This window comes from Pleurodeles waltl, chromosome 8 (genome assembly GCF_031143425.1).
Source record: "Pleurodeles waltl isolate 20211129_DDA chromosome 8, aPleWal1.hap1.20221129, whole genome shotgun sequence".
Lineage (NCBI taxonomy): Eukaryota > Metazoa > Chordata > Amphibia > Caudata > Salamandridae > Pleurodeles > Pleurodeles waltl.
The window spans coordinates 543,978,269-544,000,537 of NC_090447.1; positions in this window are offsets into that span (position 1 = coordinate 543,978,269).

The following is a 22,269-nucleotide window of genomic DNA, read 5'->3' on the forward strand; positions in this document are numbered from 1 at the left end:
ACAACGCCAACTACTTACACATTGGCACTCCATGTGTCCTACTACTGCACATACAAAGGAGCCAAAACAGTGCAGCAATATTACCACTTTACAACAAACCTAGAGAGCATGTGACACCAACGCTTCAAATTCTACACTGGCTACTTATAGCACTGTGCTCTGCTTTCTTTTAATTGAATCTGCATCATGCCCTAGCATTTCAAGTAAAAAAAAGCCCAAGGTATCTAATACTAAAGTTTCAATGACATTATCAAATAAGTGACTACAGTCAAGATTAACCCCTTCCCCGCCGTGGACATAATGGTTATGTCCGTGGCTGCGCCGCTCAGGCGCCACGGACGTAACCATTATGTCCCGGTACCGACCCTCGGGGGAAACGCTACACTCCACGAGGGCCGCCCCCATAGGGCAGGGCTGGAAGGGGAATCACTTCCCCTTCCACCTCCCAGTGACATCTGGTGACGTTAGCACGCAATCACGTGCTGACCTCATCAGAGGTCACCTCCCATCATGCTGGAGATGCGGAAGAGAAAAGCTTAGCATTTCTCTTCCGCTCTGGAGGGGGGGGGGGCGGCAGAGGCAGGAAAAGAAAAGCCTTTCCTTTCATGTCTCTGCAAGCATTTCTATTGCCCGATCACGATACAATTGGGCAGCAGAAATGCCCACTAGACACCACGGAATTGTTTTTGTTGCTGTAATTGTGATGAGGGGAGGGGCCGCTCCCCAGGGCGCGAAATTATTTTTAGGTCATTTCTGCCCCTGGGGGGTGGGGGGGGCGGAAATCCCCTAGACACCAGGGATTTTTTTTTTGTTTATTTATTTTTTTGGTGTGTGGGGAGCGACTCTTAGGCAACGGTTGCTCCACGGGGGGCCAAATTATTTTTAGGCCATTTCTCCCCCCGGGGCAGATTGGCCTAATATAATTAGGCCGATCTGCCCCCTAGAGGGGCAGAAACCACTAGACAGCAGTGGAATTTTTTTTCATACTTACGCATAAGGGGAGCGGCCCCTTAGTAAAGGGCCACTCCCCAGGGGGCCAAATTATTTTTAGGCCATTTCTGCCCCCCCCACAAACACCAGGGCCATTTTTTTTTGGTTTATTTCTTTTTTTCATATGTGGGGAGTGACCTCATAGGCAAGGGTCGCTCCCTGGGGGGCCAAATTATTTTAAGGCCATTTCTGCCCCCCCTGAAACTGCATAGCAAATTTACCATTGCAATATCAAAGACAGACAATGCCAACTACTTACACATTGGCACTCCATGTGTCCTACTACTGCACATACAAAGGAGCCAAAACAGTGCAGCAATATTACCACTTTCCAACAAACCTAGAGAGCATGTGACACCAGCGCTTCATACTCTACACTGGCTACCTATAGCACTGTGCTCTGCTTTCTTTTAATTGAATCTGCATCATCCCCTAGCATTTCAAGTTAAAAAAAGCCCAAGGTATCTAATACTAAAATTTCAATGACATTATCAAACAAGTAACTACAGTCAAGATTAACCCCTTCCCCACTGTGGATGTAATGGTTATGTCTGTGGCTGCGCCGCTCAGGCGCCACGGATGTAACCATTACGTCCAGGTACCGACCCTCGGGGGAAACGCTAGCACTCCCCCGTGGGCCACCCCCCCAGGGCACGGCTGGAAGGGGAATCACTTCCCCTTCCACCCCCCAGTGACTTCTGGTGACGTCAGCACACAATCACGTGCTGACCTCATCAGAGGTCACCTCCCATCACGCTGGAGATGCGGAAGAGAAATGCTTAGCATTTCTCTTCCACTCGGGAGGAGGGGGCCGGCAGAGGCAGGAAAAGAAAGGCCTTTCCTTTCATGTCTCTGCAAGCATTTCTGCTGCCCGATCACAATACGATCGGGCAGCCGAAATGCCCACTAGACACCAGGGAATTGTTTTTGTTGTTGTAATTGACATGAGGTGAGGGGCCGCTCCCCCAGGGGGGCAAATTATTTTTAGGCCATTTCTGCCCCCCGGGGGGGGGGGGGAATCCATAGACACCAGGGATATTTTTTTTTGTTTATTTATTTTTTGGGTGTGTGTGGAGCGACTCTTAGGCAAGGGTTGCTCCAGGGGGGGCAAATTATTTTTAGGCCATTTCTGCCCCCTGGAGTGGCAGAAACCATTAGACATCAGGTGAATTTTTTTTCATACTTATGCATAACAGGAGCGGCCCCTTAGTAAAGTGCCACTCCCCAGGGGGCCAAATTATTTTTAGCCCATTTCTGCCCCTCCAAACACCAGGGCCATTTTTCTTTTGGTTTATTTCTATTTTCATATGTGGGGAGTGACCCCATAGGCAAGGGTCACTCCCTGGGGGGCCAAATTATTTTTAGGCCGATCTGCCCCCACGGGGCAGAAACCCCCTAGACACCAGGGAATTGTTTTTTCATACTTAAGCGTAATGGGAGCGTCCCCTTAGGCAGGGGCTGCTCCCCAGGGGGCTTACTCATTTTTAGGCCATTTCTGCCCCCAGGGGGGCAGAAAACCCCTGGACACCAGTGCTAAATTTTTGGGGGTTTATTTCTTTTTTTTTTATATATATGTGTGGAGCGACCCCTTAGGCAAGGGTCTCTCCCCGGGAGCCAAATTATTTTTAGGCCATATCTGCCCCCCCCCCGGGGCAGAAACCACGAGACACCAGGGTTTTTATTTTTATACTTATGCATAAGGGGAGCAGCCCCTTGGGCAAGGGCCGCTCCCCAGGGAGGGGGAAATATTTTTAGGCCTTTTCGGCCCCCCCAGGGGCAGATCAGCCTATTATAATTTGGCCAATCTGCACCCAGGTGGGGCAGAAACCTCTAGACACCAGGGATATATATATTTTTTTATTTACTTTATTTTTTTATGTATGGGAGTGACTCCTTAGGCAAGGGTCGTTCCCCTCAGGGGAAAATTGTATTTAGACCATTTCTGTCTCCTTTGGGGGCAGATTGGCCTATTTTTGTTAGACCAATCTGCCCCCAAGGGGGACAGAAACCGCTAGACACCAGGGATTTTAATTTTTTTGCGGTAATTTCACGCAAGGGGTGCAACCACTTAGGCAAGGGTCATTCCCCTGGGGGGCACATTTATTTTAGGCCATTTCTGCCCCCCATTGTGGGCAGAAACCACTAGGCACTGGGGATTTTTTTTTTAGACAATTTCACGCAAGGGTAGTGACCCCTTAGGCAAGGGTCGCTCCCCTGGGGGGGCAAATTTATTTTAAGCCATTTCTGCTCCCCTTGGGGGCAGATCGCCCTATTTCTATTAGGTGGACCTGCCCCCGGGGGGGGGCAGAAACCACTTAGGCACCAGGGAGTGGTGTATGTGTGTGATTTGTTTGGGGGGGCAGCCCTTTGGGCAAGGGTTGCTCCCCATGGGGGCACATTACTGTTGGCCATATCAGATCGGCCTATTTTTGGAAGGCCCATCTTCCCCCAAGGGGGAGCAGAAAGCCCACCAGAGACGTGGGAAGATTTTTTTTTTTCAAAATAAGAGGGTTGGGGAATGGCCATACCCCCACCCCAAATAAATGGGGCCAAAGTTGGTCTGCCCACCACTGGGCAGATAGAGCAATTACCCCCGATCCACACCCCGGGGGGGCAGAAAGTCTACTAGATGCCAGGGAATTTTAAAAAAAAATTGTGGGGTGGGGGCTAACAACCAGTATGGGACTGGTTATGCCCCCACCCAAACTGAAGGGGAAAAAGTCTTTCAGCTCTCCCCCACACACTAAAACATCTTTTCCCATGGCAAGCAAGAGGACATTTGATTAATTTGGGTTTTGGTTTTACATTTGGGCCATCAGAGCTTAGATTACTTTCAAAATCGTCCCACTTGGAATGGTGAGGGTGCACTTTTTTGACTTTGGGATGCTGCAGTGTAGAAAAATCCACAAGACCTAGACCCATCTGAATACTAAACATCTGGTTGATTCCAGAGTGGTGTGCTTCACATGCACCCTGCACCACTTTCTTACCCACAATGCCCTGCATACCTCCAACTTTGATGGAAAACACACATTTTCCCACATTTTTGTGATGGAACCTTCCGGAATCTGCAGGAATCCACAAAATTCCTACCACCCAGCATTGTCTCATCTATACCAATGAAAATTCTGCTGCACTGGTCAGCCTAAAAAGGTTTTTTTCAAACTGCCCTTTTGGACCCGCTTTGGTTCCCCCTCAATATCGACATGTTTTCGGCTCTTCTCTGTCACAGGCACTTGACCCACTTACACAAGTGAGGTATCATTTTTAGCAGGAGACTGTGGGGAATGTTGGGTGGTAGGAAATTTGTCCAGGTGCGGTGATCTCACACAGAAATGTGAACTAAATTTGAGGTTTGCTGAGGATTCTGGGTAAGAAAACATTGGAGGATCCACGCATGTCACACCTCTCTGGACTCCCTCAGGTGTCTAGTTTTCAGAAACGTCTGGGTTTGGTAGGTTTCCCTAGATGGCTGCTGAGCCCAGGGCCAAAAAGGCAGGTGACCCCCCCGCAAAAACAGGTAGTTTTGAATTTGATAATTTTTATGTGTCCAGATAGTGTTTTGGGGCTTTTCCTTTCGCGGGCACTAGGCCTACCCACACAAGTGAGGTACCATTTTTATCGGCAGACTTGGGGAAATGCTGGGTAGAAGGAAATTTGTGGACCCTCTCAGATTCCAGAACTTTCTGTCACCGAAATGTGAGGAAAAAGGTTTTTTTGGGCCAAATTGTGAGGTTTGCAAAGGATTCTGGGTAACAGAACCTGGTGAGAGCCCCACAAGTTACCCCATATTAGATTCTCCAAGGTGTCTAGTTTTAAGAAATGTGCAGGTTTGGTAGGTTTCCCTAGGTGCCGGCGGAGCTAGAGGCCAAAATCTAAGGCTAGGCACTTTGCAAAAAACATGTCAGATTTCAATGTAAAAATGTGATGTGTCCATGTTGCGTTTCCTGTCGCGAGCATAAGGCCTACCCACGCAAGTGAGGTACCATTTATATCGGGAGATACAGAATAGCAGAACAAATGTTATTGACCGATGCCTACCTCTACATTTTTTCCTTCCAAATGTAGGACAAGGTGTAAAAAAGACGTCTATTTGAGAAATGCCCTGTAATTCACATGCTAGTATGGGCACCCCGGAATTCTGAGATGTGCAAACAACCACTGCTTCTCAATACCTTATCTTGTGCCCATTTTGGAAATACAAAGGTTTTCTTGATACCTATATTTCACTCTCTATATTTCAGCAAATGAATTGCTGTATACTCGGTATACAGTAAAAACCCATTGCAAGGTGCAGCTCATTTGTTGGCTTTGGGTACCTAGAGTACCTACAGGCCCTACATATCCCCGCAACCAGAAGAGTCCAGCAGACGAAACGGTGTATTGCTACAGAAAATCTGACATTGCAGGAAAAAATTACAAAGTAAAACGTGGAGAAAAATTGCTGTTTTTTCACCTCAATTTCAATGTTTTTTTATTTTAGTTGTTATTTTCTATAGGAAACCCTTGTAGGATCTACACAAATTACCCCTTGCTGAATTCGGAATTTTGTCTACATTTTAGAAATGTTTAGCTTTCTGGGATCCAGCACTGGTTTCACACCCATTTCTGTCACTAACTGGAAAGAGGCTGAAAGCACAAAAAATAATAAAAATGGGGTATGTCCCAGCAAAATGCCAAATTGTGTTGGAAAATTGGGTTTTCTGATTCAAGTCTACCTGTTCCTGAAAGCTGGGAAGATGGTGATTTTAGCACCACAAACCATTTGTTGATGACATTTTCAGGAGAAAAAAAAACACAAGCCTTATTCTGCAGCCCTTCTTTCCCATTCTTTTTAAAAACAAAACAAAGAACAAGTAGCCCACACAAAGAGGAATAGACCACCAGCAAGCAAATAGAAACCTACCACTCTTCCTTCCCACTACCCTTTGTCTATTTCCTCCCTTTCCCACTCTCTTCAAGTCCAATGCCCAAATGCTTCCAGTTTCTAACTCTAATGACAGTGTAATATTTTATTGTAATACACACAATACATTAAAGTGAAACTCCACTCTCCAGCGTCACTTATTTACCTTCATGACTACCTTCCAAAATTAGGGTCAACCCCTTCCACCACACCTTATCAGGATGTTTTCAATTTTGCTAACACTTTGTTAATTTGAATAAACTCTTGTATTCATAAGTCTTTACAGATTACTCTTTGATTAGGAGTTAAGTTTTCTGCCCAATTACATAAAAGTTAGGTATTTCAATTCTCTCTTTTCACCTAGTCTCTGGTATGAGATGGTTTGTAGTCATAATATTGATGTGCAAATATATCAACTATACAGTGTGGAACAGCACTGTATCATCGAAGTAAACAGAGGTGTAGTAGATCTTGTGGAGTCGATATAAGTGCAGGTGTATATTTTTAGTCTATATTGTGACATGCAACTTGATGAGACCATCGGTTGAACAATGTACATTGTTACGCCACACATTAATCCACACAGCGAACATGGGGCCTGATTTAAAGTTTGGGGAGAGGGTTACTCCGTCACAAACGTGATGGACATTTCGTCCTCTGTAATATGATCCAATAATAGACTATGGAGATCGTAATAGGGCGGAAGGGACATCCATCAGTTTGTGATGGAGTAACCCATCTGTCAAACTCTAAATCAGGCCATTGGTAGCAAAACATCTGATTCAGCGAGAATGGAATATAGCAATGCCAAACTCTTCTGTTAAGTTAAAATTTAAAATTGATTCAAAGAAACGACGTGTACTTGCATTAAGTTCCTAAGAGGTTGATGTATGAACAGCTAACAACATTTTATGCCTTAAAGAATAAGATTTGCTATCTTAGTCCAAGGTAAAATGGCAACATTTGACAGAAAGCAAAAATGAAACTGTTACAGTCCAGTGCAGAGTATAGCTGCTGTAATTGAGTTTAAATGCACTTATGTTCTCAAGGCAGTATTCATTTTGATTATAACAAAACTGATGTTACTCATAATTTCAGAACTGGTGAATAAAGTACTCTAAATGCTAATCCTCATAGGAAATTCACACTCCAAAGAACCTTAAAACAAGAAAAGAAAATATATTTTTGCTGCCAAGTTCATAACGAAACCAGCAAAGTTCTTGTATATTAAACGTAAGACCCTCTTTACAAGTGGCCTGTTATTCTGAATGTGAGTTACTGACCCAGCCAGGAACCACTAGAGTTGAAAAACGCAATATTCATGGACAGTTGCGGCTCGCGGGGATGGCGTGTGGGAGGGTCACACATTACATTTAAAAAAAAAAAACACTTCCCTTCGCTCCTGCGCCACTCCCCTGCTCCTCTGTCCCTCTGGCGCTGCAGGTACGGCCAATCCTGATGCTGTGCAGGCTCTCTCCAGCCCGGCAATTGTGTTGCTGGGCAGACCCATCTACGAATGTGTGTTTGGTCAGCCCGAGACGGCAGGCCAAACATATATGCACAGTGAGGGGGCGTGCTGAGTACTCCTCTTCATTGCTCGTCGCCTCCGTGGCCCCACCCCTTTCCCCAAAAAAACAATAATAAACACAGATTATTATCGTTTTTGGGAAAAAGGTTTGCAGCTGCTGGCGGGGTGGGGTGACGCTCCTCTGCCCTTATGAAGGAGCCGCCCCTGTTCATGGACCCGAAAATACAGCATGGTTTGCCATAACAGACTCTCCATGTGCTACCTGAAGGACATTGTATCCTGTAAAAGCAATGAAATTATTAGTTGATATGTGGAAACGGTCATGGGTGCATCAACTTCTGCATCTTATTCTCCATTGTATACTGGTCTTTAGGAGATCAACTGGCAATAATATCAGGACCTTGTATTACTGAGACCCGTGCCATTGGTAACACTGAGTCCGGTGTTAACACTGCTTAATTTTGTGTGCCTATTAGTGAAGGTCTAGCTGATTAAATGTTGCAAATAATCACACCAACACAGGCACACCACAGCTCTTCTACTGTCCTGTTGACTAATCAGGAGACTAAGGGCCTGATTACGAACTTGGTGGATGGGGTACTCCGTCACAAACGTGATTTATATCCCATCCGCTGTATTACAAGTTCCATACGATATAATGGAATTGTAATACGGAGGACGGGATATCCTTCACATTTGTGAATGAGTAGCCTATTCGCCAAACCTGTAATCTGGTCCTAAGTGTCACAGAAGATTAAATATTAAACTTTAGGTCAAAGTGTAGAAGGGCCGAAATTGAAATAAGAGAGAGATCATACTGTGATGGTTGGGCATGTACTGGGGAGAAGCATGTGTGTGATGGCCATGTTTCACAATAAAAAATACACCTACACACATTATCAGGAGTTGAGAATGGTTTAGAACTTGCAGTTATATTCTATAAGCTTTGATTGATGCCCAACATCTCCTGGCATAGGACTGGTCATTAGTAATCATAGCAAACATATGCACAGAGGAATAAATAGAAATATATGCTGCCTTCTAGTTAGTTATCCAGTTACCTCTAGCAATTCATACTGCGCAGATAGCTCCCAGTTTGCATATGCAATTTGGGACTATGATAACGCATGCCTTTTGAGAAGAAAAGGTGCTTTGATCTTAGGGGAAGTGATGTTGAGGGTATATTGTCACCTTTAGCTATCAGAAACAAGTCAATAACAAAGCGGAAGCTAATATGTCTGCCGTGCATTTTCAGTTCGAATCGAGGCCTATATACTTTACCAACGCCGGTGGCTGTGCCTATTTTGCATTTTAGCAGAAGCCGACAGCAGGAGCAGAAGAGCTACCGCACTTGAATCTTTTTGACTGCTTTGTGGCGGAATGTGGTTGTTGTGGAGATCAAAGGGTCATTCCTTTAATGTAAACCAATATAGAAACTACCCTTTAGTGTCCATAGCAATTGTTTTGTTTTGGAGTACAATGATCCAATGTATCTCAGAGGTAAAACCATTTAAAAGGATGTCTTTTTTATATGATATAAAGAATTGAATGTAAAAAAAGAGTGATGATTGAGTGCACTATTCAGGTGTAACATAGATCCTCAAATACTGTAATGGAATCAATTCCTAGAAGGCTTGATGTGAGAGATATACACTCTTCTGGGATACTCCAAGATTTGATTGCAAATGTTTCAAATTATTGGCTGAAGTGGCCAAACACAAACAAGCTAGTGACTGAGGAGGGATGCTCCAACGGCCACTCTAGCTATATTGTAAAAAACTGATCACGCTGATAACTTTGCTGTCAAGTCAGAACTGAAAAAGGCATAAAGAGGAAGGGAAAACACAAATAAAACTTGTCAATGGGACATAGCTGGTAAGATGCTTAACAAGTTATTTTATAGGACATGTTTCAAAAAGCCCTGGTGCCATCGACAGTACCCAGCGACATGAACGCCACTAAACATGTTAAAGACATGAACACAAGATTAAAATCATTCCAAATACTAGCAATCAAATCTAAAATGTAAAATAACTCCTAGGCCAGAATAGCCTGGCACTCAAGTCCTCGCAGCAAAAGGCAACATCCCTTTAGGAAGAGACTACAAATATATGGTCCCATGTATGTCAGTATGAAGTAAGGACTGGTGTGGAGAGGTAGTAAGAATGTCAAGAAAGAGGTCACCTGTTTGCATTTACAGACATACTGAGTAATTCTACAGAAAATAAAAAGAATTCAAAGAATTGACTGACCATTTGCTGCTGCTTCCAATAAAATGATTATGTACTAAATGGCAAGACATGGTGGGATAAACTGGCCTATGCTTTGCTACAGCCTTTTTCTATAGACCTAAGAAGAGAAGTAGGAGCAATAGCTGTTGAAATGTGGTAAAACTGTAGCAAATATTACAATAATACTGGCAACTGTAAACATTTTAAAACGGTACAGGTTGAAAGATGAGTATTAAATTGGTGTGCCTTTATTACTTACGCATTCTAGCCATCATTATCAGTAGCTGGCAATCTGCCAATAAGACAGATGAGCTACACAATAGGCATAGCTGAACTCAGCTGGAATTAGTTCAAGTTGGCACAGCCCACAACTTGTACAAGGAACAGGCCAGGGCAGGTGCCAAAAACCCTTGGAGATGTTGCTTCTCCCCTGTGTTAGATCGATCCTTCCTAAACTTTGACAGACAGATCAGTGTGTCCTTATCTAGCAGGTATGGAGACATAAGATATTCTGATAATATGTCCAAGAAAAATTGCTTGAGAATTCTTGTTAAAGGTATTTCAATTATAGGGATTAATAATCTCTTGTATATTGTGCAGCAAGAGATGTAATACAGGGCATTACTAATGTTCTCATTTGTGACATTTACATAGAATGTAAGGACACTATCATAAAAACGTATAATTAGAATAAAAGGTTAGAATAACATTACGATAAAATATACGGCTTTGTAAAAAGCTGCAGGTAATAAGTTAATGATAGGGACCATATGCAATATCCTGGAGATCATACAGGCCTGATAATAAAAAAAGCCTAGATCCACGACACCACAAGATAAGCCATATATGATATGGGTGGAAGTGAAACAAGCATTAAAAATATCAACATTCGGAACTGACTGGACAGCAGGGTGCATAAAAGATACTAAAGCTGGACTGCATGCATCAAGCAGCAACAGTGTGCTTTGAAGTGATGCAGAATCAGTGGGAAGTATTGAAATATCCAGGTCAGTAGTGTCAAACCTGACATGATACACTAGTAATGATAAGAAACAGAGAGCAGATGCTATTGATAAAATAGAATGGAAAGTGCAACTTGTGAAAATCAACAATGATCATGGATGACTGACAACAATAAAGTTGAGCCTTTTTGTGAGTAGGCCAACAGCGGAGATAAGGGCAATAACAAACAGAGATTTTGGTGCCACGTACACATGTCGTTGAAGCAATTGAATGTGGAGTTATCATAGAAGCAAATAATGCAGATGGTTGATGCACAAAAGTTGATTATTTGGGGTGGGTGACTGCCTACTTCAAAAAGATATTAACACTTATTGTCTGGGTGAATCCTCAAAGTCACTAAATTAACCTGAGCTGATCACCTTGGTGACTGGCACAGAGCAGACAGGCTTAACCTAGGACAAGGTTTGAAGTATTTATGCAGCAGCAAAACTGTAATTAAGCAAAAACACCAAGCAATACAAATCAAAAATTTTGTTAGAAAGATAGAGTGAAATGTAATAAACAAAATGGCATGATGTTGGACTTTTGCTTATGCAGGGTCATCCTGAATCTTTTTGCCTCCTGCCTCCTATTTTTCTCTGACCTGTCGCTGTTGGCTTTTGAACTCTGAGCACTTTACCACTGCTAACCAGTGCTAAAGTGCATATGCTCTCCGTGTAAATTGTATGTAATTGGTTTATCCATGATTGGCCTATTTGATTTACTAGTAAGTCCCTAGTAAGGTGCACTAGAGGTGCCAGGGCCTGTAAATCAAATGCTACTAGTGGGCCTGCAGCACTGGTTGTGCCACCCACATAAGTAGCTCTGTAATCATGTCCCAGACCTGCCACTGCAGTGTCTGTGTGTGTATTTGTACACTGTAAATTCGACTTGGCAAGTGTACCCACTTGCCAGGCCTAAACCTTCCCTTTTCTTACATGTAAGGCACCCCTAAGGTAGGCCCTAGGTAGCCCCAAGGGCAGGGTGCAGTGTATGGATAAGGTAGGACATATAGTAATGTGGTTTATATGTCCTGACAGTGAAATACTGCCAACTTCGTTTTTCACTGTTGCAAGGCCTGTCTCTCTCATAGGATAATATGGGGGCTATCTTTAAATATGATTAAAGTGTAGATTCCCCTAGAGAGTAGATGGACGTGTGGAGTTTGGGGTCCCTGAACTCACAATTTAAAAATACATTTTTTAGTAAAGCTGATTTTAAGATTGTGCGTTTGAAAATGCCACTTTTAGAAAGTGAGCATTTCCTTGCTTAAACCATTCTGTGACTCTGCCTTGTTTGTGGATTCCCTGTCTGGGTCAGTTTGACAGTTGGGTTGTTTTTCACCTCACACTAGACAGTGACACAAAGGGAGCTGGGGTGTAACCTGCATTTCCTGATTAGCCATCTCTGCTAGGAGGGAGGGGTGGAGTGGTCACTCTCATCTGAAAGGACTGTGCCTGCCTCTGACAATGCAGACTCCAACCCCCTGGTGTGTGTCTGAGGCCTTGCCTGGGCAAGGCAGGATTTCACAAGTAGGTGTGAGTCCCCTTTGAAGAAAGGTGACTTCAAAGACTAAAATGGGTATAAGAAGGGCACCCAAATCTACAGACTTTAGAAACACTTCTGGAACCAAGAGGAACCTCTGCCTGGAGAAGAGCTGATAGCTGAGGAAGAAGTGCTGCCCTGCCTGTGACTGTGCTTTGTGGAGCTTTCCTGCAGTGCTGCTTCTGCCAGAGTAAGAGGGCAAAGACTGGACTTTGTGTGCCTTCCATCTTGTGAAGAAATCTCCAAGGGCTTGAGCTAGAGCTTGCCTCCTGTTGTTTGAAGTCTCAGGGACAGCAAAGACTTCTCTCTGCCAGCACCTGGAGTCTCTGGAGAGACTCCTGCTCTGACAAGTGGTGCCCTATCCAGTCCCTGGGCCCTTGAAAGGAAAGCTGGTGGAAATCCAAGGAAATCGACTTCGGACGACTCCGGACCGATGCCGCTGCTGAATCCGGTGACGCCGCCTGCGCCCGACATCGTAACCTTCGCTGGAACGCAACGCTCTTCGCAGGCCTGACGCCGCTGCAGCCCCGCTGAAGTCCGCGACTCCGTAGAAGTCGCCGCACCACATCGTGACGGACGCCGCTCGAAGTGCACGGATTCAAAGTTTCGCACAGACGCCGCGATCCCCGACTTCGCGCATCGGCTTGTTTTCACTCTTCACCAAAGGTACTGTACTTGGGGCTCTACACAACTTCGTGTCCGGCGCTGCTGGTGTCGGCTTGTTGGGAACGACTCCGTCACGACGCCTTGTTAACATCTCATCGAAGCATTTTTGTTTCTAAGCGCTATTTTTGAGTTTAATCTTTAAGAATTCATAACTTGACTTGTGTATGTTGGATTTTTGTCGTTTTGGTCTTGTTTTGTTTAGATAAATATTTCCTATTTTTTTAAACTGGTGTTGAGTCATTTTGTAGTGTTTTCATTAAGTTACTGTGTGTGTTGGTACCAATACTTTACACCTAGCACTCTGAAAGATAAGCCTACTGCTCTGCCAAGCTACCAAGGGGGTAAGCAGGGTGATTCTCTTTTACCCTGACTAGACTGAGGGTCCTTGCTTGAACAGGGGGTAACCTGACTGTCCAACCAAAGACCCCATTTCTAACACATGAAAATGACAGAAATCCACTCAGAGGAAGCATACATATTAGTTCTTAGGTGAAAATAGTGCCGAAAGGCGCAAAGCGCCAATAGCAGTCAATTTTCAGGGTAGACTTAGAGTTAAGCACAATTTGAGGTCGATTGCAATGAAGCGGCTGTCAGGTTCACCAGGTGGATTGGTCCCATAAAAGTCTGAGAGTCAAAAAGTTTGAAAATGCTTCCAACTCCCACTTCAGAAAGGAATTTTGTCATTTGTGTGGAAGAAAAATCCTCTCTACTTGGGACACAGCTGAAACTGTAGCTGCCACTGTGAAACCAAAGGCTGAATACCTGAAGCAGGTTCATCCCGCTGACACTTTGGAGTGCTTGAGATTTTGTACTGGATTTTTAAAAATTTGCAAGTCAGCATGGAACTTGATTGTTTTTTCAGAGGTTTGAAGACCTCTGTGCAACACAAAGTTGATTTTCAATCTGGTTTTGTTGAACTGCTAGTTGTATTTATTTCATGATGGGTCCCGCTGATGCTCTGGAGGAAAAGTTTCCAAAAGTTCAAAACTTTCCATTGGTGCCCTAACAAACCACAAGAGTAAACTTACAAGGCCCAGGGACTTTGGGGGAAGGCATATAGAGACTCTTAGGATGTCAGGCAGAGGCCAACAGCAAAGTGTAGCCCAGGTCCAGTTGCTACTGGTCAGCTGGGGACTTTAGGGAAAAGTCATCTTGCAGCTTGGTGTGGTCCTGTACCCACAGTAGGTCAGCTCACTCGACCATATGCTAAGTACTCACATTTAAAGGTTGAAATATTGCGCTGCCGAACTTAGATGCACCTTTGAAATAAAATAGCGCTTCATTTTTTCACTCTCTCAAAGTGCAATAGTAAGAGGATAACATTCAACCAGAAAAGGACATCTGAAACCAAATGAGGAGATGTAAAAATGAAAAGCCACACAGTTTCAGAGACATTTAAACAATTAAAAGATATGAATCCTTGGTGAGACCCACTCTAGAAGGATCTGAGTTTGATGATGTGACTCATTTATCAGAACATTTTTAAACTGTGTTAGAAGAGAAAAAGACATCACAAATAACTGGCAAGCCAGATCGGGCATGTCGAAATCACATAAACTACTGAATTTAAATGAAGTTACATAATAAAGAATGACTTAATGGGTTTGTGTTTGAGCATGTGCTGAAGATGACAGAGGAGTCATCACATAAACAATGGTTGTGATGAAAAGAGTAATTTTATGCAGGAGATATGTGTTATGAATTATTAATAAGACACAAACAATTAATGTAGTGAAATGTGCAATAAAATCTTGCAATGGATTAACCATATAAGGTACAGATCTGCCAGAGAAGAGGGCCCATTCTCTGTCCTGTATGGAAAGTAATGTGTAGATTGCATTATTCTTTCTAATCAATACTTTCTAGCGTGTGGTATTATTGCAAGCATTAATAAGGTCTCCTCGTGGGGGAATAAGTGAAGTTAAGGGTTTCCCTGACAAGCTCTCTCTCTAATGAGCCTTTCTGAGAAGAGGCTGCATGTCGTTTTCATAATATATATACGAGGACTGAGAAAGGGCTCACCTGTTCATAATAGGCACTGAACCTAAAAACAAAATAGTTATATTCATATCATCATTTGCAATTAGATTGCAAATGATACAATTAGATTTACTAAATAATGCCTAAAAATAATCTTTATATTTTTTATTACTTATTGTTCTATAAGTTTTTCTACTAGCTCGCTCTCAGGTTGAATCTCCCAGTTCATCTTAATTTCCTCACTATTCTGCTAACAGACCATTAAATACATACACATCACATTATCAGTATCACACCTCTGACCATTCGTCTTCTGTTACCTTCTCTTTTCAGACCCAGTAACCTACATGGATGCACAGCCTGACCCACAACTAGTACTGCATTGTGGTACAGTCGGAACATCTGTAGTGGGTCCCAAATTTCTGACAGGCTGGTTGAATGTGGGACAAATGTAATGTATGAGTCAGAGATATCTTCGTAGTATACAAGGTCTTCTAACAAGTCTTGTACTGCAGGGGAGGACCTCTCATTGATTACAACATAACTCTCCAGGAGAAAGCCCATGGCAGATTATTTTGATAAACCCAGAGTAACATCCTGCACACAGCCCAACAGAAGCAATATCTGACAAGGACAACCTTAGTTGGTACAATTTACCCACTCTATATGTTGTTATCCTAAAAGATCCGTATCTCAGATCAGCCTTATTTGTTAATGGTCCTGGGTTCTTTGAAAGAAATCTTAGAGCACATACATAATTCTGATTTGGCTCAAAGGATGCAGTCCATATGTGCATAAGTGGATGTTCTAAATATGTCTTTGGCAATGAGTGCACAACCTTCAGTAGGACTAGTATCCCTCCCTCAAGTCCAATGTGGTAGGTGTGAGTAGCTCTTTTATGAAGTTGAGTGATTCTGTACAAGCAACCCCCAGTCCTGTACTATGTTCAATTGTTTCAGTGAGGAAGATGAAATCTGTAGAATACTGACATGCAGAAAATATGTGCAGAACCCCTACCCTTTCATTGTTCAGTTCCACATAGACTTTGAACTGGTATAGTTCTGTAGCACAATGTGTAACCATTCTCAAGAAAAGAATCAGATATGCATATATTGCTTTATGGCCTGCCACCAGGACAGTGGCATCGCCTCGGGATCGTGGAAATAAAGATATGCTTTTGAATCTTGTCTAGGATCTTCATCAAAATAGATACATTTTTCTTAAAAGGCATTTGGATTATTGGCAAATGGAGTGTAACAGTGGTACCATTCAGTGAAATTAGAACATTTGTTCCAGAAGACACATGTGCACCCAAGCCTAGCTAGTGGGCGCGCTGTGAGCTCTGTCCTTATCTGAGATAACACATTTTAAATGCTGATTTGAGGTGATTGGTGTTCTTTTGCTGAGGAATTAATTGATGTGAAACTCCTTCCTGCAGATTGCTGGTGTTTTCTTCAGTTTTGTTGAGTGAAATCACTGTCAGGTGACTGCAAGAGAGAAGGGCTAGCCTGAGAAGAGGAGAAGGGCTTTGAAACTCCCTTGACTTTTCTCAAATGTATTGTTTTTTATATTCTTTTATAGTCTATAAAAGAATGTTGTGATGTTTCTTACTCCATCAAGCAAAATTAAACTCTTTTTCATTTATGCTATGAGTCACTTGCCTCTAACTCCAAGCAATACGCAGTGCTGCTTCCCTTAATATCTAATTTGACAGTCAGCTTTGAAAGAGTCTCGTTTTATAGAGCAATTTTGCTTGTTTTTGCAGACTCACACAAAGGCTCAACTAAGTCCCATTAAGAAGTGAAGGTTACGCCGCACCTTTCTAATAAAAGAAAGCAAAGTAATTCACCACCACCTGTCAAGTTTAAAATTATTGAGTGACAAGATCAAATCAAATCAAATCATTAACATTTATAAAGCGCGCTACTCACCCGTGCGGGTCTCAAGGCGCTAGGGGAAAAGGGGGGGTTATCGCTGCTCGAACAGCCAGGTCTTTAGGAGTCTCCGGAAAGCGGAGTGGTCCTGGGTGGTCCTGAGGCTGGTGGGGAGGGAGTTCCAGGTCTTGGCCACCAGGAAGGAGAAAGATCTCCCACCCGCCGTGGAGCGGCGGATGCGAGGGACAGCAGCGAGTGCTAGGCCAGAGGAGCGGAGGAGGCGGGTGGGGACGTAGAAGCTGAGGCGTCTGTTGAGGTATTCCGGTCCCTTGTCGTGGAGGGCTTTGTGTGCGTGGGTGAGAAGTCGGAAGGTGATCCTTTTGCTGACTGGGAGCCAATGCAGGTGTCTCAGGTGTGCGGAGATGTGGCTGCTGCGGGGTACGTCGAGGATGAGGCGGGCCGAGGCGTTTTGAATGCGTTGCAGGCGCTTTTGGAGTTTGGCTGTGGTCCCGGCGTAGAGGGTGTTGCCGTAGTCCAGGCGGCTCGTGACGAGGGCGTGGGTCACGGTTTTTCTGGTGTCGGCGGGGTCCAGCGGAAGATCTTGCGGAGCATGCGGAGGGTGAGGAAGCAGGCGGAGGACACGGCGTTGACTTGCTTGGTCATGGTGAGAAGAGGGTCCAAGATGAAGCCGAGGTTGCGGGCGTGGTCTGTGGGGGTCGGTGCGGTGCCGAGGGCCGTGGGCCACCAGGAGTCGTCCCAGGCGGACGGGGTGTTGCCGAGGATGAGGACTTCCGTTTTTTCAGAGTTCAGCTTTAGGCGGCTGAGCCTCATCCAATCTGCGACGTCCTTCATACCCTCTTGTAGGTTGGTCTTGGCGCTGGCGGGGTCCTTGGTGAGGGAGAGTATAAGTTGGGTGTCGTCGGCGTAGGAGGTGATGATGATGTCGTGCTTGCGTACGATGTTGGCGAGGGGGCTCATGTAGACATTGAAGAGTGTCGGGCTGAGTGATGAGCCTTGAGGTACGCCGCAGATGATCTCTGTGGGTTCTGAGCGAAACGGAGGGAGGCAAACTCTTTGGGAACGGTTTGCGAGGAAGGAGGCGATCCAGTCCAGGGCCTGGCCTTGGATCCCGGTGGAGCGGAGGCGGGTGATTAGGGTGCGGTGACAGACGGTGTCAAAGGCAGCCGAGAGGTCGAGAAGAATGAGGGCGACTGTTTCACCGTTGTCCATCAGGGTTCTGATGTCGTCTGTGACTGAGATGAGGGCGGTTTCAGTGCTGTGGTTGGTTCGGAATCCGGTTTGTGAGGGGTCGAGCAGGTTGTTGTCTTCCAGGAAGGTGGTCAGCTGTTTGTTGACGGTCTTCTCTATTACTTTGGCTGGGAAAGGCAGAAGAGAGATGGGGCGGAAGTTTTTCAGGTCGCTCGGGTCAGCCGTAGGTTTCTTTAGTAGGGCGTTGACTTCGGCGTGTTTCCAGCATTCGGGGAAGGTAGCAGAAGAAAAAGAAGAGTTGATGACGGTCTGGAGGTGCGGGGCGATGATGTTGTCGGCTTTGTTAAAGATGAAGTGCGGGCAGGGGTCCGAAGGGGCGCCGGAGTGGATAGAGTTCATGATGGATTTGGTTTCTTCCGTGTTGATGTGGGTCCAGTTGTTGAGGGTGATGCCGGGGATGCGGGTTCGGTGGTGTTTGGTTGGGTCTGGTGTCCGAAGCTGTTGTGGAGGTCGCTGATCTTGCGATGGAAGAAAGTGGCGAGGGATTCACACAAATCCTGTGAGGGCGTGACGGCGTTGGCGCTGGGGTTGGAGAACTCCTTGACGATGCTGAAGAGTTCTCTGCTGTTGTGGCTGTTTTTGTCCAGTCTGTCGGTGAAAAAGTTCCTTTTGGCAGCGCGGATCAGGTGGTGGTGTTCGCGGGTAGCGTTCTTGAGGGCGGTCATGTTGTCAGCAGTGTGGTCCTTGCACCAGGCTTTCTCAAGGGCGCGACAAGTTTTCTTTGATTCATTGAGGGTGTCAGAGAACCAGAGAGGTTTTTTGGTGTTGGTCTGTCGATGCGTGCGTTTGAGGGGAGCAAGGTTGTCTGCGCAGTTGGAGATCCAGTTTGTGAGGTTGAGGGCTGCGTCGTTGGGGTCGGTGGTGAGGGTGGATTGGTTGGCGGCGAGTGCGGAGAAGAGTTGCTCTTCAGGGATCTTGTTCCACTGTCGACGAGGGATGGGTTGAGTGCGGAGGTGGCGGGTCTCGTGTCGGAATGTGAAGTGGACGCAGCTGTGGTCGGTCCAGTGTAGGGCGGAGGCGTGGCTGAAGAAGACGTGTTTGCTGGCGGAGAAGATAGGGTCGAGCGTGTGTCCGGCGATGTGGGTGGCGGTGTTCACCAGTTGTTTGAGGCCAAGGTTGGCGAGGTTGTCGAGCAGGGTGGTGGTGTTGGGGGTCGTTGTTTTGTTCCAGATGGAAGTTGAGGTCGCCTAGGAGGATGTAGTCCGGTGAGGCGAGGGCGTGCGGGGAGATGAAGTCGGCGATGGCGTCGCTGAAAGGGGCGCGTGGTCCGGGAGGACGGTAGACGAGGGATCCTCTGAGGGTGGTCCTCGGGTCGGTGCGAATCTGAAAATGCAGGTGTTCAGCGGCGAGAGGGGTGTCTTCGGTGGAGGTGGTGACGCTGATGGAGTCTTTGAAGACGATGGCGATACCTCCTCCTGCTTGGTTGGTGCGGTCTTTCCTGGAGATCTTGTAGCCTTCAGGGATGGCGGGGGCGATGTCTGGAGCAGAGGAGGCGTTCATCCAGGTCTCCGTGATGAAAGCGACGTCCGGTGCTGTGGAGTCCAGGAGGTCCCAGAGTTCAACAGCGTGTTTGTGGACGGAGCGAGCGTTGACTAGGATGCACTTGAGGTGGTTGATGGCGCGTGGGCTTGTGGTCGTGGTAGTTGCGTGGTGGAAGATGCGTTTGCAGGAGTTGCAGGCGAAGGGTCCATGGGTGCGTTTGGGGTGAGCTTGGAAGCAGGTGTTGGAGCGTCCTGGGTTGAGGGCGTGGAGGGTGGTGGGGTCGTAGCGGATCAGCAGGGCTTGGGAGAGCTAGGGACCAGGGGTCGTGGCGCTGGGCGTGGGCCTGTCGCAGACGGGCGCAGACGGGCGCAGACGGGCGCAGACGGGCTTGCCTCTGGTGCGCCTCCGGCGCGCCAGCGGCGCTCCTGCTGTGCAATCACGCAGCGGCCGCCATATGAGGTGGGGGGGAGGGGTCAGCTGGGGGCGAATGGGAGCTGGGGGGCGGGGGCGTGCAGGAGCTCGCGGCGGGAAAGCGCGAGGGGGGGGGACAGGTAGAGTGAGAAGAGCTGGGGGAGGGGGGTTTAAGGGTGGAGGGGGGTGAGTGTTAGGAGGTTTAGGAGATTAGGGAGAAAGATAGGAGTAGGGTTGTGAAGATAGGGGAGGGGGGGTTGTAGAGGTGGGTGAGGGTGAGAGGTAGAGTGAGAGGATAGAAAGATAGGTAATAGAGGGGGTGGCGGGAGGGAGGGAGAGATAGAGAAATAGATAGTGAAAATAGATAGATAGAGAAATCGATAGATAGAGAAATAGATAGAGAGATAGGAAGATAGGAGGAGGTGGAGAGTGAGGGAGTTAGATAGTGGGATAGAGAGATAGGTAGATAGGAGGAGTGAGGGAGGTAGATAGTGAAAGGGTTAGATAGGGGAGATAGAGAGGGGGATGCGAGTGAGGGAGGGGGATGAGGAAGGAGCAGGAGGGCAGGCGCGGGGAGAAGAAGACGGAGGAGGCAGAAGAGCCGAAGGCAGAAGATAGAAGATAGAAGACAGAAGACCGGAAGAACAGAAGAACAGAAGAACAGAAGAACAGAAGAACAGAAGACCGGAAGACCGGAAGAAAGGAAGACCGGAAGAACAGAGGAACACAGAAGAACACAGAAGAACACAGAAGAAGATACAGAAAACGAAGAACAGAGGGCAGAAGACCACAGAAGAAGATGAGGAAGAAGAGAAGAAGAGAGAAGACGGGGAAAAGAAGAGTACAGAAGATGATTACAGGCGAGGAGCGAGGAGGAAGAACAGAGAAGAAGAAAATAAGAAAAGAAGCAGGAGCAGGAGAGAGGGTGAGTAGCGCGGGGCAGAGCGAGGGGCTGGGAGGTGGGGGGTACTTACTGTGAGGTGGGTCTCAGGAACTCGGGAACCTGGAGGAGCTGCAGCGGCAGGGGGAGCGACCTACCCTTGGGTCAAGGGTCGCTACCACTGTCGCGCAGCGGGCACCATATGAGGTAGGAGGGGGGGAGGGGTCAGCTGGGGGCGAATGGGAGCTGGGGGCGGGGGCGTGCAGGAGGTCGCGGCGGGAATGCGCGAGGGAGGGGGGGAAAGGTAGAGTGAGAAGAGCTGGGGGAGGGGGGTTTAAGGGTGGAGGGGGGTGAGTGTTAGGAGGTTTAGGAGATTAGGGAGAAAGATAGGAGTAGGGTTGTGAAGATAGGGGAGGGGGGTTGTAGAGGTGGGTGAGGGTGAGAGGTAGAGTGAGAGGATAGGAAGATAGGTAATAGAGGGGGTGGCGGGAGGGGGGGAGAGATAGAGAAATAGATAGTGAAAATAGATAGATAGAGAAATCGATAGATAGAGAGATAGGAAGATAGGAGGAGGTGGAGAGTGAGGGAGTTAGATAGTGGGATAGAGAGATAGAGAGATAGGTAGATAGGAGGAGTGAGGGAGGTAGATAGTGAAAGGGTTAGATAGGGGAGATAGAGAGGGGGATGCGAGTGAGGGAGGGGGATGAGGCAGGAGCAGGAGGGCAGGCGCGGGGAGAAGAAGACGGAGGAGGCAGAAGAGCCGAAGGCAGAAGGCAGAAGATAGAAGACAGAAGACCGGAAGAACAGAAGAACAGAAGAACAGAAGAACAGAAGAACGGAAGACCGGAAGAACAGAAGACTGGAAGACCGGAAGAAAGGAAGACCGGAAGAACAGAGGAACACAGAAGAACACAGAAGAACACAGAAGAACACAGAAGAAGATACAGAAAACGAAGAGCAGAGGGCAGAAGACCACAGAAGAAGATGAGGAAGAAGAGAAGAAGAGAGAAGACGGGGAAAAGAAGAGTACAGAAGAAGATTACAGACGAGGAGCGAGGAGGAAGAACAGAGAAGAAGAAAAGAAGAAAAGAAGCAGGAGCAGGAGAGAGGGTGAGTAGCGCGGGGCAGAGCGAGGGGCTGGGAGGTGGGGGGTACTTACTGTGAGGTGGGTCTCAGGAACTCAGGAACCTGGAGGAGCTGCAGCGGCAGGGGGAGCGACCTACCCTTGGGTCAAGGGTCGCTACCACTGTCGCGCAGCAGCCGCCATATGAGGTAGGAGGGGGGAGGGGTCAGCTGGGGGCGAATGGGAGCTGGGGGCGGGGGTGTGCAGGAGGTCGCGGCGGGAATGCGCGAGGGAGGGGGGAAAGGTAGAGTGAGAAGAGCTGGGGGAGGGGGGTTTAAGGGTGGAGGGGGGTGAGTGTTAGGAGGTTTAGGAGATTAGGGAGAAAGATAGGAGTAGGGTTGTGAAGATAGGGGAGGGGGGTTGTAGAGGTGGGTGAGGGTGA